Source organism: Sus scrofa, chromosome 4, assembly GCF_000003025.6.
Source record: "Sus scrofa isolate TJ Tabasco breed Duroc chromosome 4, Sscrofa11.1, whole genome shotgun sequence".
Classification (NCBI taxonomy): domain Eukaryota; kingdom Metazoa; phylum Chordata; class Mammalia; order Artiodactyla; family Suidae; genus Sus; species Sus scrofa.
In genome coordinates this window covers 75,888,550-75,903,924 of record NC_010446.5, presented here as the reverse complement: position 1 = coordinate 75,903,924, position 15,375 = coordinate 75,888,550, and the positions used below count along the sequence as shown (strand labels likewise).

The following is a 15,375-nucleotide window of genomic DNA, read 5'->3' as shown; positions in this document are numbered from 1 at the left end:
CCTTTAAGATCCTTCTGTCTGTCTCCGCAGGAGAATGTCTGCCCGAGGCGGCTCCACGCTCCCAAGCTGCGCGCCGGGACGCAGGTTTCTCTGCCTTCAAAGCTCCGCGCGACAGCCACACCGAAGCCCCAAACCTTGGGCAGGGGCCAAACGGTCACTTCCCCGCCCTCCAGGCGCGGTATGCAAATCCGAGCACCAGGAAGTAGCTGGGACCTCCCGGCCGGGCTCGGCGACGGCCAGTTCCTCCGCCGCCGCTCCGGGCCTCCGCCGCCACTCGCTCCTGGCCGTGGCGCCTCCGGGCCGGACGCGCTCAGCCTCCAGCCCGCGGCAGGCGGGGCGGCCGCGCCACCCCGGGCCCCGAGCCCGCACTCTGAGCCGCGCGCCTCCGCTCCCGCCCCGCCGGGCCGCCCCGTCGCGCCCCCAGCTCTGACCGCGGCCACCGTGGAGCGCCGCCGCCGCCGCCCCGCGACTTGCACCCGGAGCTGGTGAGTCCCAGGCGCGAGGCGGAGGGAGGGTGGGCGCGGGCCGGGGGAGCGGGGGAGGGCGCGCGGCCGGACGCGGAGGCCACCCAGGTGCCTTCCGCTGGCGGGGCACCTAGGATCGAGGCCGCTGGCGCGGGCGGCTCCGCAGGTGTCTCCTCCGCCCCGGGCTCAGGGGCGTGGCGTGGGGTGCGGGCTGGCGCACCGCGGGTCCCTCCGGCGCCGCCCCGGGGGCCGGATGCTGTCCCCGCTCGGGCCGCTCCCGGCGCGCGGCGGGGGAGCCCCCCTCTCCGCACCAGGCGGGCGCGCGGCGGGGATCCCACGGGGAAGTCCTCGCAGGCACAGTCTGCCGTCCCCTCACATTCTCGGGTCCTCCGAGGTGAGCGATGCGACTCGGTCCAGGCCCTCTCCCAGGCCCGCGGGCGGCTGGCTCCCCGGTGCCTGGGCCTGAGCGTGACCTCCTGGGGCTGCGGGGGAGGCGGTGCGCACCCTCCCGCTGAGCCCGGCGCCTCCCGGCCAGCGGAGCCGCAGTCCCCAGCCTCTGGAGGCCGAGAGGAAGCGAGAGTTATTTTAAGAATTCAGGGGTTGCCTTTCCTTCGCCTTGGGGGAGGGGTGCGCGCGGCAGTTCCCTCTTTCCTGTGTTATCTAGGCTGCCTGCGGTGTCTTCGCGATACTGAGCGTTTGTCATATTCCATTTAATAGCCGGCGTGGTCGCGGGTGTGTGTGTGTGTGTGTGTGATCGTCTGTCTGTCTTAATTACCCAAATCCACCCAACTTCTTTGCCATCACATAAACTCGAGTGGAATAAGGGCTTCATAGTTTGCTAGCTACCTGTGAGCTTGGGCCTGTTATTAAAATTCTCGGCTTGGATTTTCTCATCTTTAGGAGAACATAGCCACCTTCTGCGCTATTTATTGCAGGTAAAGTCCCCAGGTATTCCATAGACGGTGCCGTTATTATTGCAAATAATTGTGTCCGTGAAAACGAGGTTCCCTGGTTCTTGGCAGATTGGTTGTTTTAAACCAAAGGCTGCTGGTCCCATTTAGCCCCACCTGACCTTACTAGTAAATCTGCATAATAAATGCACCAGAGATTTGCTGACCCAGGGCAGGGCCCAGGAGTCTGACTCACCCCAAGACCCAGCCAATGAGGATGTCTGACTTACTTGTAATGTCTTGGCTACCCCAGAGGGCGCCCAGGCAGAGGTTCCTGAGGGCCAGGGCATTCTCTCCCCACAGCGGAGCAGAGGGGAATAGGCACTGAAGTCCTCAGAGCCCTCCTGGATAAGGTGAGCTCTGCTGGGAAAAAGTGGGACCCACGTAGTTCCTGGTTCTCATTTAGAAGTAAGGACGTCAGCGCTTTGAGACTTGAAGAAATGTATCTTGATCACAAGGGGTTTTTGGTGCCTGAGTGTTTTTGGATGCAGAGTTGGGTAACCCTCTTCCCGAGTGAAGGATAGAGGGAAGCGGATGTAAAGGAAGAGAAAACGGAGCCAGGAAACCCGAGTCTGAGTCTCTTTCACCATTTACCGAAGCTGTGATTTGAGATAAATTACTCGGGCCATTTATTTTGCCACCATTTCCTTCACAGCAGTAACTAGAGTCATAGTATGATTTGCCCATGTCTGTATAGCTTGTATTTCACTACAGTGAACTCTCAGTGAAAACAGTTCTGTCTGGCTTGTCCAAAACACAAGCCCTGGTGCCTGTCACGAGGTCTAGATGGCTTGGAAGAAGGAATGAAGCTCTGCTCTGAGCCTGGCCCTGTGTGAGGCCAAGGAACACGGCTGGCCCCTGAGGCATCAGCAGCCTGCTGGCCCTCTCCATCCCAGATTCTGAAATGGGATTGGAAAGACTTCTTTGACCCTCCAGTTATCCCAGTGTCAACGTTTCCCTTGGGCATCTCCACTTAGGACTGGTAACTGTGCTGTATCAGTGGGAAAGAAGCCTTCATGTGGGGCACCAGGTACAGCCGCAAAGCCTACATCTGCGAAGTCCAAGATGTAGCCAGACTTTATCTTACAGTCATTGGTGTTGGAAAGGTTTGTGGAGAACATATAATACCTGTGCCCCGCCCTGGGCCATGACATACTCTTAGCAGAAAAGTGGTTGAGCAGTGTTGTGATTCAATGACTTTCACAGCCTTTTAGTTCCATCATATTTGTACTCAAAAAGGAATCACTGAAACATGAGATGCCTGTTGGTTCCTATGAATATATGGGGTTGTAATGGACAAAGTTAAACCGTATTATCCACACACAAGCCCATATTTAAATTTAAAATCTGTATAAATAGGAAGAGGTACATGTCCCCGGCAGGGTCCATGGATACGGCCCACTCAGAGTGCTGACCTCAGTGACCTGTGTCTTCAGGCATGGATAGTGTTGACATGGAAAGGTCATCACAGCCATTAGGTGGGACATTGATCAGTGACACACTGATGGCAGAGACTGCCTCAGCCCTTTTTCTTGGGCTCTTTCTGGCAGTGATGGTGTTGATACCCAGCTGCTTATGCAAAGCTCTGAAGCCTTCTGAAAGCTGCTTTCATTTGACCTTCTCATGACCACCGCCCCCCCCCCCCCCGCCCCAGGGTAGGCAGGGAAAGATACAAAAAAAAAGTTTTTGGCATGTCCAAGGTCACAGGTTAAATGGCATCATTGGGCAGAATAGATACCTTGTCTGGTTCTAACTTTGGTCTTTCCCACTTCTCTGCCTTTGGACCTGTAGGCGATACTCAATTGCCTACAAGTAAAGCTCCTAAGTTATTCAGTAAACATTTTTAAGACAGAGAATCACAAGGTAGTTTCCTTCCATCTTCCATCCCTTGGAAGTTGTCTGCCCTAAGTGGCTGACTGTCAGGGCAAATGAGCAGGTGCAACGTCAAGCAGGGTATTTGGGCTGGATTCGGGGGACCTGGGTTCCTGGGCCTCTCAGCTCAGCTTCCTGCTCAGGAAGGGAGGAGCTCTGATAACTGCCAAGGTGACACCTGTCCCGGCCGCTGTCAGAGCAGCTCTACTGACTGCCTGGGGTTGCTATTGCTTAGTGTAGAAGGGCCCAAGTGGTACCCTGCAAAGGGATTCCCTCTAGCCTCTTTGTAAACCCTACGAGCCTCCGTGTGCAGTTGTTACAACAGTGAGAGATGTCATTCAAGGGGAAAAATATAAAGGAAGGGGACAGGGTCTGTGCATGCACATGAAAACATGCGACTCCTTTCCTGGCTACCTGCTGTGAGCAAGGGTCACTCTCCTGCACTGGATAGACCTCGCCTCCCATCCTTTAAGACTGGTCATAGGAGATGGACAGGGAAGCAGAAGTTGGTCAGAAGTACTGAAAGATTTCTTACAGCTGCCTGGTTTCCTGCTACTTAAATTGTGAAACGTTGAGTTCACTCTCTCATCATTTATAACATTTATTTTGAGTAAGTTCCCATTTGGGGGAGAAGCCCAAGTGTAGAAAATAGTTTGGAAATCTGCCAATGGGGGGATGGGAATTTTGGGAACAGGCCAGTTTAAAGACTCAGACTCTTCTTTTAGATTATCCTTGGCTTCACTTTAGCTGGAAGGGCTGTCTCGTCATTTAGCAAAGCAAGTTTAAGTAATTACTTGGGATGCTGTGTTTCAAAGGCTCATCCATGCTGGCAAGTCGCCTGGGGCTGTAATAGCCTTGGTTCTTCCTTCTTGAGCTTTTTCTTCAACCTTGTTCTGAACTTCATTTTCCTTTTCTTCTTTTTTTTTTTTTTTTCCTTTTTAAGGCTGCACCCGAGGCATATGGAGGTTCCCGGGCTAGGGGGTGAATCGGAGCTACAGCTGTCGGCCTATACCACAGCCACAGCAACGCCGGATCCAAGCCTTGTCTGCGACCTACACCACAGCTAATGGTTACGCCGGATCCTTAACCCACTGATCGAGGCCAGGGATCGAACCTGCATCCTCATGGACATTAGTTGGATTCGCTTCTGCTGAGCCACGACGGGAACTCCCCATTTTCCTTTAGTACTGATTACGCATCAGCGTTCCTTATTTGCTGCCAAGCTATTTCGTGAAAATTATATTTGGAATCAGGACATAGTTTTCATTGGTATACAACTCTTCCAAAGTGTTGGTTATTTAACTGTGCCTTATTAACCCCAAACGTATTGCCAGTCTCTCTCCTCTAACTTCTTTCTTTAACGCTTCCCCCACTAGCCCACAGAGCCTTCAAGCCATGAATTGATGGGGGTTAACTATTAATGGTTCATCTCAATGTAACTTTGTTCATTCTTCATGATGTTAAGATGTATAAATGGTGCTCCGTAAAACTTCGCACTTGGGGATGGATTAACAGATCCTGACTGAGTGGGTGTTTTTCAATGCTGTAGGCTCTGCTCTTGGTGAGTTTTAGGACACAGGGAAGACGTCGTCCCTTAGGAGGCTCAGAGGGTCTTTAAGTGCGTCTCGCTTCCTTCTTCCAGTTTACACTTCTGACAGAGTCAGATATCAGATATTGCAGGGCCTGTCCACACTCCACCTTCTTGTGAGCATCTACCTTCACTCTCTTGATGGATCCCAAGTCCTGTTTGGAAGCTCCTTGTCTGCTCCTCCCCAGTTCTCCATCCTCCCTGTCTTGGTCCAGCATCCCGGCTGGGGGAGGAGGCGGGAGGGGTAACGTCACTCTCTTGAGGGATCCCAAGTCATGTTGGTTGCAAGTTGGTGGAAGCTCCTTGTCAGCTCCCCGAAGTTCTCCATCCTCCTCTCTGTCTTGGTTCAGCATCCGGGGGGGCTGGTGGGGGGGGAGCAGTGCTCTAGTGACTTTTCAGTGCTGCTGAGACAACACGGTGAGATGGGAGAGATGTGTCTAGATTTGTTTCATTTCCAGCCAGAGGCATGATGTCTCCTGGGTGTTTGGGCTTTTCCTGGGTGCTTCAGCTCTTCCAGTAAATGTTAGCCCCACAGGCGAGAGGGCGGAGGGGAAGCTGGTCTCAGAGGGCCCCGACTGGAGAGGGAGGCCCACTTCTGCTTTCCACGGGGAAGCTGTGTCACGGAGAGCAGAGCTGTGGCAGGAGGCCTGCGGGAGGAGGAGGCTGGCGAGGAAGTGACGCTTCCTCCTGCTGCCAAGGCCCCAGGCCCGTCATTTGCCTGCAGCCCCACCTTCCTCACCACCCAGCACTGCTTTTTCCTCGCTTCGTTCTAGCACCTTCTGCTCTGTTTTCATGTCCTGGTCGGAGTGGAGGGAGGGCCCTCTCGGCAGAGCCATGGCAGCCATGCTTGATTTTTCAGCCACAGGAACATGGATGTGTTGAAATTTTCCAACAAGGAAACTGTTCCAAAAATCTGAGGAGATGTTTGGAAATCTTTTAATGTTTGGGCATTATAATAATTTCTTAATCCTAACTACAAAGCTTTTTATTCATTTACTTTAATCCCCTCTTCTTGACTTTTTTTTTTTTTTCTGGCCTCACCCATGGCATATGGAGATTCCCAGGCCAGAGATTGAACCCATGCCACAAACAGTGGCCTGACCCACAGCAGTGACAATGCCAGCTCTTCAACTGCTGGGCCACCAGGGAACTCCAATGCTATTTTTAAAATTCCTTAAGCCATAGCCCCTTGTTAAATTTTTGGGATAGAGCAGTGACTTTTAAACTTCTTTGACTTTGATCCATTTCGAGAAACATCGTATTTTAGTTTGTGTCTGAACGCACATCCACCTGTATGCAAAAAAAAAAAAAAAAAAAAAAGGAAAAGCAAAGCAAAATTTGGTGAAAGAGCCCCTCTCCCCATTTGTTGGTGGAGTGTGACCGGCGTAGTTCTCTGAGGCCAGCTTGGTGAGACTGGGCAGAGTTTAAAGTGCCCAAAAGAGGGTCCAGCAGCTCCACAAGCTCCAGTCCCATAAGGAGGTTTATGTACAAACACACATTGCAGATACATCCATACAATGAACGGTGTATCTCTTCAATATCTTTAAAAATAGAATGAAATTACCCTAATATGAAAGTTGCTTTCAAAAAGCCGACCCCACGGGAAAGGTAAGATACAGTACCATTTCTGAAGTAACATATTCATAGGTGACACATCATTCTAAGCTATAGGCATAGCAAGCATTTTTTTTTATACCAGAGTTTTCAATACGATTATTTCTGAGTGATGAGTAAATACTGGGTTTTGTTTTGTTTTGTTTTTCCCCTTTTTTTCTCTTGTACATCTTTATTTTGCTACAAAGAGCATGACTCACCTGGTTTTAGAGCAGCAGGGTGGTGGCAGTGACATGTAATAAGGTGGTGGGACTGCAGAGGGAGGGTGGAGCCATCGGGAAACTTGGCAAAGGGGCCCTTCTGACTGTTGTCGGGGTGTCACTGCAGGCAGGCCTGGCCCTGGAGGAGCTAATGCACTGCAAATGTTGTTAGCAGAGGTAACCATTTCTTAAAGCAGCGTCAGCTTCTTATACTTATATTCAGTTCTGAGTTTCTCGAGAACCTACTGTGAGTCACACCCAGCACGGGAGAAGCCACCCAGGCGACAGGGAGCCGCGGGGGTAGAAATGACCGATTTACCGGCATCACTGATAAAGTGATGAGGCTGCGATGATGCTGGATGCGCAGGCGCAGAAGAGCTGTGTCCAGGGGACCGCGAGTTGGAATTCATTGTGTAGACGGAGGTGAATCCTCAGAGCCTTGTTGTGGGAAACCACTTTTTACCCCAGCACAAGCAGCGCCTTGCCTAGACTCTTCCATGATGAAATATTTATGATGTTGTGAAAAAAATGAGGAGATACTGAGACTCTCGTGGATTCATTGGCTGCCCTGAATTGGTGGATGATTAACCCAGGCAGGGATGGGAACTTCCACAGAGAATAATTTGGGGCTAGACGGTAGCATTTATTTCTGTTTTACGTGACATCAGACTACATCATGTGTAGTCACTAATGAGTAGATTTTGATAATTGCCCTGGATGGTCATGAGCTTGCCTAGACATTTATCTGATTTTTTTTGTTGTTTTTTCTTTTTTGGCTTCCCGAGGGCATATGAAATTACCAGGCCAGGGGTCAGATCTGGGCCACAGTTGTGACCTGGGCTACAGTTGTGACTTACACCGCACCTGCGGCAACACTGGATCCTTTAACCCGCTGTGCTGGCCCTGGGAGGCCTGGGGCTGGAACCTGCATCCTGATGCTGCAGAGGCGCCCAGATCCCCTTGGGCCACATCGGGAACTCCTATCTGAATCTTCTTGGTGAGGCAACACTGCTGAAGAAATAAGCAGATTGGAGTTGAGGTCTAGGTCTGTGGGGTTATCAGTATTTGCTTTTTTTTTGCTTTTTAGGGTCACACCTGTGGCATATGGAGGTTTCCAGGCTAGGGGTCGAATCGGAGCTGTAGCTGCTGGCTTACACCACAGCCCCAGCAACTCGGGATCCTTAACCCACTGAGCAAGGCCAGGGATCAAACCCGAGTCCTTATGGATACTGATTGGGTTTGTTACTGCTGAGCCACTACGGGAACTCCAGTATTTGCTGTTTGATTTCGGTGGAGACTGTTAAGCAGCAGTAGCCTGGCGTTGTCCTTGTTCTCAGCACATACGAATGAGTGTAGCAAAAGCGCCCTAAGGAAGAGTGGCAACATCTGGACAGAATGGTATCATTTGATGATTACATGCAGAGGGCCCTTCATCATGAGACGTGGCATATGGATTATACACTGTATCCAGTCTGATGAGGGCTTATTAATTTTAACCTTGAGGGAGGTGGAAGATGGGGCTGGGGGATGCTCTTGCAAGTCAGGCCTGAGCTCTAGTCTGGCTCCAGCCCCTGGGCACCTGGGCAGATCACCAGATCACACCCTTCTTTCCGTTTCCTCTTGTCTGAATCAAGGTAATAATACCGTTCCCGCTTCTCAAGTGTGTGCTGGTGATTAGCAGAGCTACTTTGTAATCTTTGACACTGTTTGGGGTACACAAGAGGTGTGTAATATAAGGGAGCTCTTGTTACTCCTAGTAAAAGCGAATAAGCTTATCAGTGGCCAAGGAAAGTTCAGTGTCTGGTGGGGAGTGAGTCATGAAAGGGCCCTCTCAGGACTGCCCTGGGGTGGAGGCTCTGGTGTTGGGCATTTGAACATCTCATCTGCCTGGGAGGTACCAGGAGTTGCCAGAGGCTACAGGGGTGAGCAGAATGGTCTCTGCATTGTAAGACGCCCTAAGAAGTGGGACATGGGGACTTAAATGTGGTTTGTTTGTTTTTTTTTTTACATTTAAATGATTTTTATTTTCTCCATTATAGTTGGTTTACACTGTTCTGTCAATTTCCTACTGTACAGCAAAGTGACCCAGTCACACATATCTCTATACATTCTTTTTCTCACATTATCCTCCATCGCGCTCTATCACAAGTGATTAGATATAGTTCTCAGTGCCATATAGCAGGATCTCATTGCTTATCTGTTCCAAAGGCAATAGTTTGCTTTTTTTTTTTTTTAAATAAATGTGGTTTTCAGAGTCGGATCAGGGCTGGCCTAGTCGTGTGTACAGAGTGCTCTGCAAACAGAAGAACAGGGCTCCCAGTGACAGTGAGGGCGCCATGCTCGAGCCGGGTCTGGTCTGGGAGAAGGAATTCACCAGTTGGAGGCCTTAAGGGAGCATCCTTAAATAAGGAGAGACTTTGTAATCTGGGGAGTGACAGGCACATGTGGTGGCAGGCACTGTCCTTGGCTTCAGAGGAATTTCTCATATAGAGTTTATGGCCATCAGTACAATCAAGCATGCATTGTAAGAGTTGGTTTTTGTCTCCCTGGACCACATTGACTGTTCCAGTGGTTTCAAACTTAACAGATGCCAAAGGTGTTTTAAAAAAGAAAGTTTGACAAGGTAAATGTCGTAACTGCTCTCTATATTTTACTTTATGGTTTGCCATTTATTTTTAAAGTTTTAAATAAATTAAGGATTTAATGATCATTTCCGTAAATTCTTTTACCAACGCGTAACCTTTCAATATTTTAGTAGAAATAACATTTCTGAACATTTTGGCGAATGACTCAAACGGTACCTTACGGCTATAGTTATGTCTTTAACTAAGGCAGCACTAGGTAGCCCAGGTTAACAAATGACTTGTCGCCTCTGGTGTCACGTGTCAACCGCCTGGCTCTCGACACCATGTTGCCTTGGTATCCAACACAGGAATCGCAGACTCTGCGAGAAGGAGAATGGTGGTGGTGAGTTTCACGGGTGGGCCTTACCAGGCTGTCACATCCCTTTGAACACTGGGTCTCAAAAGTTAGCGTCTGATAGAAAACAAACGTATGGTTACCAAAGGGGGGTGGGGAGAGGAATAGCAGATTATTGAGATGAACAGATATACACTGCTATATAAAACATAGATAAAGAACAAGGACCTACTGTATAATACAGGGAACTGCATTCAATATCTTATAATAACCTCTAATAGACAAGAAGCTGAAAAAGAATACCTATATAGATAACTGAATCGCTTCGCTGTGCCCTGGAAATGAATACAACATTGTCAGTCGACTATACTTCAATTAAAAGAAAGGAAATAGAGTTCCCCCTGTGGCACAGTGGGTTAAGAACCTGACTGCAGCAGTTCTGGTCGCTGTGGTGATAGAGGTTCGATCCCTGGCCCTGGGCAGTGGGTTAAAGGATCCATAGGTCACAGCTGTGGTTTGAATTCAGTCCCTGGCCTAGGCACTTCCATATGCCTTGGGTGCAGCCATAAGAAAAAAATTTTTTTTTTTTTGTCTTTTTTTTTTTGTTGTTGTTGTTGTTATTGTTGCTATTTCTTGGGCCGTTCCCGCGGCATATGGAGGTTCCCAGGCTAGGGGTTGAATCGGAGCTGTAGCCACCGGCCTACGCCAGAGCCACAGCAACGCGGGATCCGAGCCGCGTCTGCAACCTACACCACAGCTCACGGCAACGCCGGATCGTTAACCCACTGAGCAAGGGCAGGGACCGAACCCGCAACCTCATGGTTCCTAGTCGGATTCGTTAACCACTGCGCCACGACGGGAACTCCAAGAAAAAATTTTTAAAAGAAACAAAAACACATATAAACATGGTATGTGGTTGCCTCTTCTGTGTTTCTCCTCTGTCACACTGACTGATGTAGCTTTAGTGCTGATAATTGGGCTTCCACAGTCACAGTATGTTTGTTTGTTTATTTATTTATTTATTGTCTTTTTGTCTTTTCTAAGGGCCACACCCGAGGCATATGGAGATTCCCAGGCTAAGGGTCTAATCGGAGCTGTAGCTGCCAGCCTACGCCACAGCCACAGCAATGTGGGATCTGAGTTGTGTCTGTGACCTACACCACAGCTCACAGCAACACTAGATCCTTAACCCACTGAGTGAGGCCAGGGATCAAATCTGCAGCCTCATGGTTCCTAGTCGGATTCGTTAACCACCGCCCCGTGACAGGAACTCCTCACAGTTTATTTTTTAAGTGTGGATTTGTTGAGTATTGTGTGTTAGGCAGGGTAGAGGTTTCTTGGAGGAAACATAAACCTTAATAAGCCAGAGGTCCTGTCCTAACGGCTGTTCACACCCCAGAGGCTGACAAATGAACTGGCTGTGGTCAGGGTGGGACAGTCACCTCACTCAGGAAGCCTCTAGGCATCCGAGTCAGTGCTCAGAAACCGATAAATAGCGCTCTTAAGAAGGAAGGCCGTGTGAGAGCTGGGTAGAGTGCAGGATCCAGGATCCACATCTGGGCTCAGATTCCAGGTCTGCGTCTTCCAGGCACAAGTGGCCACCTTTGCTGGCCTGAGAGTCCTCACTCCCCAACCTCAGAGATGGCTTGTGAGGCTTCAGGAGGGAACAGATTTCGAGCTGGCCACAGAGGAAGCACCGAGCCCATGGTGGTCCCTGTTGTTGTACGTATCCAAAGAACGGTGCTTAGGAGAGCCACCAAATGACCAAACAACGACAAAAGCAAACCCCAAAATAACAGATGTTGGTGAGGGTGTGGAGACATTGGAACCCTCCTGCACTGTTGGTGGGCTTGTTAAATAGTGCAGACACTGGGGAAAACGGTATGGCAGTTCCCCCCAAATGAAACACCAAATGACCTGATGATTCAGCAGTTCCACTTCTGGGTGTAACCCCGCCCCCCTACATTGAAAGTAGCAGCATTATTCACAGCAGCCAAGGGTCCATCAGCAGATGAATGCATAAACCAAATGTGGTCTCTAGGCACAGGGGATACCATTCAGCCCTAGGAAAGGAAGGGGATCCTGACACGCACAACCGCATGGATGAACCTTGGGAACCAGTAGGTCAGGAGAAATAAGCCAGTCACAGAAGGACACATATTATATGATTTCACTATGTGAGGTACTTAGAGAAACCAATTCATAGAGACAGAAAGGAGAATGGTGGTTATTGTTTAATGGGTCTGGAGTTTCTTTTCTTTTCTTTGTCTTTTTAGGGCCGTACCCTCGGCCTATGGAGGTTCCCAGGCTAGGGGTCCAATCGGAGCTGTAGCTGCCAGCCTCCACCACAGCCACAGCCACGCCAGATCCAAGTCACGTCTGTGACCTACACCACAGCTCACGGCCACGCCGGATCCTTAACCCACTGAGCGAGGCCAGGGATCGAACCCATGTCCTCAAGGATACTACTCGGGTTCGCTACTGCTGAGCCACCGTGGGAACTCCAGTGGGTCTCGAATTCAGTGCCACAAAACGAAAAGGGTTCTGGGGATGGACGGTGATGGTGATGAACTTAATCCTACTGCCTTGAACACTTAGGGTTAAGATATAAATTTGGTTATGCGTATTTTATTACAATTAAAAGTTATTTTTTAAGAGGTTACTTGAGAAGCAGGAATGTACACAAATAGATGAGGACAGTCTGGAGGCTATTTCATGGAATTTGATGCGTTGCCCTCATTCTGACTGGGGTTTTGTCCACCTGGCTGATGGTGCTCAGTTGTTTGCGGGGGAGGGGACATGGTCTCTAACTCTGTTAATCCAGGGCCCCATGGGTGCATGGCTGATAGGATTTTGAGTGGCGGTGCTGTAAGATAATGGGGAATTTTGCAGAGGCAGACCTTGGGGGTTGGAGAGTCATACTGGGGGAGATTTCTAACCATCAGAGCTGACTGCAGGGGACCTGGCTAGGGTGTGAAGTGGTCCTTCTCCACGGGTTACTGGCTTGTAAGCACAGGCTAAGCAACCTTCTTGCAGGACCTTTCAGAAACGGTGAACTAGATGGCTCTAGGAAGCACTCTTTTTTTTTTTTTTTTTTTTGCTTTCTAGGGCCACACCCATGGCATATGGAGGTTCCCAGACTTGGGGTCAAATTGGAGCTGTAGCCATCAGCCTACACCACAGCCACAGCAACTTGAGATCCGAGCCACGTCTGCAACCTACACCGCAGCTCACGGCAATGGTGGATCCCTAACCCACTGAGCGAGGCCAGGGATGGAACCTACATCCCCATGGATACTAGTTGGGTTCTTAACCTGCTGAGCCACAGTGGGAACCCCTAGGAGGCACTTTCTGATTTGATAATTCTGTTATTTCTTACCATGGACCCCTGATTCCAAATTACATAATAGGACAGAATATTTCCAATGGAGGTCTTCCTAAGAGGCTTGAAGAGGAGTTTTGTTTTGTTTTTTTTAAAGCTTTTCCAGCGTAGGGTGGTTTTTGCTTTAAAGTGTAATGTACAGGTAGCAAAATACAAAAAAACCCCACAAAGTCCAGCTCAAAGCAAGCCCTCATGCAACCTCTGCCAGATCAAAAAGCAAAACAGAGCTCCCACCTAGCTTCACCACCCCCCGCCACCCCTCCCCCATACTCTGTCTTCTCCGAGGCATCTACATTCCTGCTCCAAGTTTGAGTTGAGTTTCCCATGTTGGCTTTTTCACAATAAAGTGTAAGAAATTGAAAAGCAGTACAAAGCCATTGGGTTTGGCAGATAAACAGATTTTCAAGCTGTGGATTTGGCTGGCACTGCATCCCGGGCCTGAATGACTGCAGTTCAGTGGCAGAGCCACAGGTTCTTATCCGGTTTTGTCCCCTGGCTATTCAGTTGCTGACATTCTCACACTGTGAGTTCGATCAGAGCCTTATTTAAATACCTGTTTATTCAGCCATTAGTTAGTAAAATTAGATGGTGCTCGCCATATATAGCTTGTTTTTCTACCCATCTCTGCATAGCTAAGTAAATGTATAAATGCAAATTTATCAATGTGGGTGAGATAAGGGTGGTTTCCAGTGACCCACGAGTAATCAAACATCCTGCCGTGTGACACAGCCAGGACGTGCACAGACCTTTGAAGGAACTGACTGGCTTTGTGAATCCAGTTGTGATGTTCTCCATGAAACGGGACACGGTTTTCCTGATGCGAAGGAACACGGTGCCCTGAGGCTTAGGGCTGTTTGCTCTGCTTCTTGTGGTTTTGCCATTTATTTTTGTCGGAGGTGAGAGAGTGCCATAGCTGGACCTGCAGAACGCGCTAACCCTTGACATCCTGCTGCACCTGTTCATCATTCTGAAGACATCTTGGGATGCTCACTGGTCATGAATATGCATCCCCATCCATGCTGTCACATCCATGAGCTCTCAAGAGCAGAACTGTTCCATCTATGCTCAGAGAGTTAAAGTCTTTTTAAAAGTAGGATGAGTAGAACTTTCTATTTCATGTGAAATCTGAAGAACCCATGTAGGCAGCAGAGTACCGAGGTGCCTGGCGTCCTGGAAAAAAGTCACGGTTGTGGTCCAGAGGTCAAGGCCAGGAATGACCCCACCCAGGGGGGTGGGGGGCCATGGCTGAGCCCATGGTTTGACTGCCTGCGGTCCCTACACCAGGTTCATCTTCTTCTGGTCACAGCTTCTCCTTCTTCTTCTTCTTCTTTTTTGGCCACGCCCTCGGCATGCAGAAGTTCCCAGGCACCACAGCAGTGACTCCACCACATCCTTAACCCACGGAGCCACCAGGGAACTCCATAGCCACAGTGTCTGATGCTTGGCGGCTGTGTTTTCACTACTGGATGCGCCAGAGGATTGGAACCAGGAGGAAAGCTGGGGATGGAGGGAGGGGCGGGTAGGCCAGCGGATTGGCTAGAGCAGGCAGTTTTTCAGGGAACAAGTGCATTCCTCAGTTGAGAAGAAACCCAAAAAAGATGGGGAAACAACTTAGCTGGCTTCCCAGAGTTCCTCCTGTGGTGCAGTGGGTTAAGGGTTTGGCTTGGATCCCACTCCTGACCCCGGAACATCTACGTGCTGTGGATGCAGCCGAGAAAAACAATGATGACAACAACAACTTAGCTGGCTTCCTTACTTATCTGCTGCAGAAGGTGGGGCGTGCGCTGGTGACAGTCTAACAGCTTTGTGAGACTTGAGGAACAGTTCAAGCCAAGAGTCAGGAATCGGGTTCTACTCCACGCTTGGTCACACGTGTGTCTTGGGGCACTGGATGACGTTCCCCAAACTCTTGGCGCCTCGTTGTCCTGGTCCCCATGATGGAATAACATCCCACCGTTGCAGGATTAAGTGAGGTAACATACCTGAGAGGTTTGGGAAAAATCCAGCTCATGACACACTTGGGGCTGTTGTTTGGGCTTCAGTTTGAGCCCCTCCAGTTTTCCTTGAGTTGAGGGGATCCCTGCCCTGCTCTGGGGCCTGATCCCCCTGGATTTATTCAGTCCTCAGTAAGTGGAGACCTGGTGTACACACCAGATGCAAGTTCATTCTTCTTAAAATGCTCAAATGGCAAAGAAAGACATTTTCTTCTATTACTAGAGGGTCTTTATGAAGTTCGTAGAAAGCACGAGTTTTATAGGAAAAGAAATGGGGAGAATGAGCACCTCCCCTGGCCTGGTGCAGGGGTTTCCCAGGCCCCTCATCTGGATTTCCAGGCCCTGAAACAGCCACAATCTGATTAGCTGGATGGAGGACTAGCCCCTGACCC

The 15,375-nt window shown here is 49.9% G+C and overlaps 1 protein-coding gene across 3 annotated transcripts in view; it reads left to right on the top strand.

Annotated features, from left to right (window-relative positions):
- LYN (LYN proto-oncogene, Src family tyrosine kinase) overlaps positions 215-15,375 on the top strand; it is a 110,438-nt gene continuing 95,277 nt past the window's right edge. The window contains exon 1 of one of the 3 annotated variants that reach the window (XM_021089363.1): positions 215-485. The gene's annotated coding sequence lies outside the window, so the exon portion shown is untranslated. Of the gene's footprint in view, positions 486-839; positions 859-15,375 lie in introns of those variants that run through there. The other 2 variants (XM_021089358.1, XM_021089361.1) reach the window with 2 other exon arrangements.